We start from the raw sequence: 3,485 nt of genomic DNA, 5'->3' as shown, positions 1-3,485 counted from the left end.
ATTTTAGGAATCAGTGAACTAAAATGGAATGGGCAAATTTAATTCAGATGACCATTATATCTACTACTGTGGCCAAAATCCCCTTAGAAGAAATGAAGCAGCCCACATAGTCAACAAAAAAGTCTGAAATGCAGTACTTGGGTGCAATCTCAAAAATGACAGAATTACCTCTGTTTGTTTCCAAGGCAAAGAATCCAATATCACAGTAATCCAAGTCTATGCCCCAACCACTGATGTTGAAGAAGCTGAAGTTAATGGTTCAATGAAGACCTACAAGAGCTTCTAGAACTAACACCCCCAAAAAAAAGAAAGAAAGAAAGAAAGATGTCCTTTTCATCATAGGGGACTAGAATGCAAATGTAGGAAATCAAGAGATACCTGGAGTAACAGGCAAATTTGGCCTTGGAGGACAAAATTAAGAAGGGCAAAGGCTAACAGAGTTTTATTCTATTAATAATACTTTATCAACACTGATATTTGTTCTCAGCATCTCTGATTACTCAGCCCCTGGTAGTTTTAAATATAGGGATTTGTGTTTCTTACTTCAATAGATTATTGAAGGCATTTTTTTTAATTGAAAATTTCATCCAGGGTGTAGATTTCCACATTATTTTAATGCAGGGTGAAATGCCTTCGAATTATCTTAATCTGAACTCCCAATTCCACTGTCGACTCAGTGCTTTGGAAAATTTAGTGACTCTTCAAATCATCCAGGCAGCCATTAGTTACATTTCTGCAGAATTTTCATGTCTCCATTAAGATTTTATGTGTTCTTAAGACTTGCTTTTTAATTGTGAAGTAGTTTGCTACTGATTACTTCAATGCATTATCTGCTGGGAAGACTCACATATGACCAGCATGAATTTAATTTTAAATTTACATCACCACCCCATGTGACAGTTTCGTATGAGTCACTTCTCACTCAAGAACCACATGCTATAGCAGAATATATTAAATTGAGTTTGAAATTCTTTTGAGCCAAGTGGTTAGACATATGGGTCTGGAGTTCAGAGGAGACATCTGTGCTAAAGATATAAATGGTAGTTATCCAAGTGTGGCTGATTCCTGAAGGCCTGCTTGTGAATGAGATTATTTATGGTAACAATATAAACTGAAAGTCAGAGGCTAGAACTGACCTGGAAGAACTCCACCCATTTATAAACATGATCTTGAGCAGGAAATAGAAAATGGGTGGGCTGAACGTCTTAGGGAAAGCAGGACAATGAATTCTAGCATCTGTGGGAAGAGGAAAGATCACAGTTCAAATATTCTCACTTCATCACCCCCTTTTATACCATGTCAAAAATACTAATTCCAAATTACATAAAATTAAAGCTACCTAAGAAAATAGCACTTATGTATTAGGGTGCTTATCAAATCTATTCATACTGACTTATTTAAAAATTTCAGTGTACTTGGTTATTCCTCCTGTGTGTACATGTATTTTTATGTAAAGTTATAAGCATATCCTTGTGTTTTTTTTTCTTTTAATCTCCCCGACAAGATAATAAATAAATGACTCAAGTGAGAGCTATTAGAGACACTATGTGGAAGTGCTAAATTTGTACCCTTCAAAAAGAGCAGAGAAGAATTTTTACAAAAGATTATATAGACATAAAAATCCCACAGATATGCCAAAGAAAAATGACATCTATACCTTGGCTGACAATGATACATGATACATCTGTAACTGCTCAAAAGTTTGTGCAGTGATTCTAAGACATGGAATTCTGCTAGAAGCCAGGAGCCACTACTGAGGAACACAGACCCTGGCATTAGGAGATGCAGAGATGATAAATGATGACTTGAACCAAAACTGGGTACACTGGGAAACTTTATGCTAAAATAGGAACATACATAAAGTAGGAAAAGCAAAAAAAAAAAAAAAAGAGAGATATTTTTAAGAGTTTCTGTTAAAGTGCATTTTGAATAGTAGAAATAACTAAAAGCACAGTGAACGACAATTCTAAACTTAAAAGAAGATACTGGAATCAGATTTAGAATCACATCTTTGAAAATCAACTGTATGATTCCCAGTGACTGCAATTCTAGCACAGTTTTACAGGTCTCGGCTTTTAGAACTGAAACCAGCATAAATCTTGTGTGATTATGAGCTGAAGGGAGTTTTACTCTCTTTTTCATGTGGCTCTCTACTCTCACCCTTAAGAGTAATGTGAAAGCCTCTTAACACCAGCCTGCTCAGGGTTTTGTGTAAATAGATGGAAGAGTGAAAGGCAGTGAGGATGAGCAAATGTTCTTGCTCCTGCTTCAGAAGCCCTCCCAGCCCATTTAAAAAATTGACTCCATGATATTTACAAATTTATATTCCCATGCCTTCTCTCCATAACACCCATCATCAGTACAATCTATGTTTGTGTCCACATTTGAATGTGTACACTTTTTAACTTGCTTTTTCTAAAATTCTTCTATAAGAAATAGTATAACTTAAGTAATTTGAATTATAGCATGGTCTATAATGGGAGACCATTATATAGTCTCCTGTGGGGTCAGGTTGCTTATCAAGTAAAATAGCTTTATCAGAACATTTCTACTTGTTTTCTATTCATAATGAAACTTCTAAATGGATTGGATTCAACAGACTGCAATGCAGAAAAAGGTTTTTATTTCTTTTTTAAATTATTTTTAAATTTTGTTTTATATTAGAATAAAACTGATTTACAATGCTGTGTTAGTTTCAGGTGTACAGCTAAGTGCCTAATTCATGCATATACATATGTCTATTCTTTTTCATATTCTTTCCCATTTAGGTTATTACAGAATATTGAGTAGAGTTCCCTGTGCTCTACAGTAGGCCCTTGTTCATTATCTATTTTATATATAATAATGTTTTTTTGTTAATCCCAAGCCCCCAGTTTATTCCTCCCTTCCCTGCTACTTTTCCCCTTTGATAATCATGTTTGTTTTCAAAATCTGTGAATCCATTTGTGTTTTGTAAATAAGTTCATTTGTATGTTTTTCTTTACTTTTAGGTATAAAGAAGAAATTTCATTTTTATATAATTTCAACTACTCTACATCTCATTTAAATTACTGTTCCCCTCCACACACACACAATCTCAGGCCTGACTCATACTTTGCAGATAACAATGTGGGGAGGAACATGGGAATTAAAGAAAAAGTGGCAAAGTTGTATACAGCTGATGATATATTATTCTAGCTCCTGGAAACTCTTCTGGCAGGATTCTATAGACTGTCTCAAACACACCAGGTACTTTGGTTGGTGCTTTATAGATGAATGACTTCCAACATTGCACAGTTCTAGAAATGGGCTATGGGTCATGGTGAGGCATTCTGAAAAGATTCTTAATGTTGGAGTCTCCTCACTCAGAACAGCAGTGCTCAGGGCATGTTCCTGTCAAGATTACTCTCCTTCTTAAGTGCAAGGATTGTACTTATTTTCAGCTAAGCTCCTCAAACTGCACTTGCCATTTAATTGACATCAGAGGTAGAGTAAGAGCCTCCCCC

The sequence above is a fragment of the Bos taurus genome, chromosome 9 (genome assembly GCF_002263795.3).
Source record: "Bos taurus isolate L1 Dominette 01449 registration number 42190680 breed Hereford chromosome 9, ARS-UCD2.0, whole genome shotgun sequence".
Classification (NCBI taxonomy): Eukaryota; Metazoa; Chordata; class Mammalia; order Artiodactyla; family Bovidae; genus Bos; species Bos taurus.
This window is presented reverse-complemented; position numbering follows the sequence as displayed.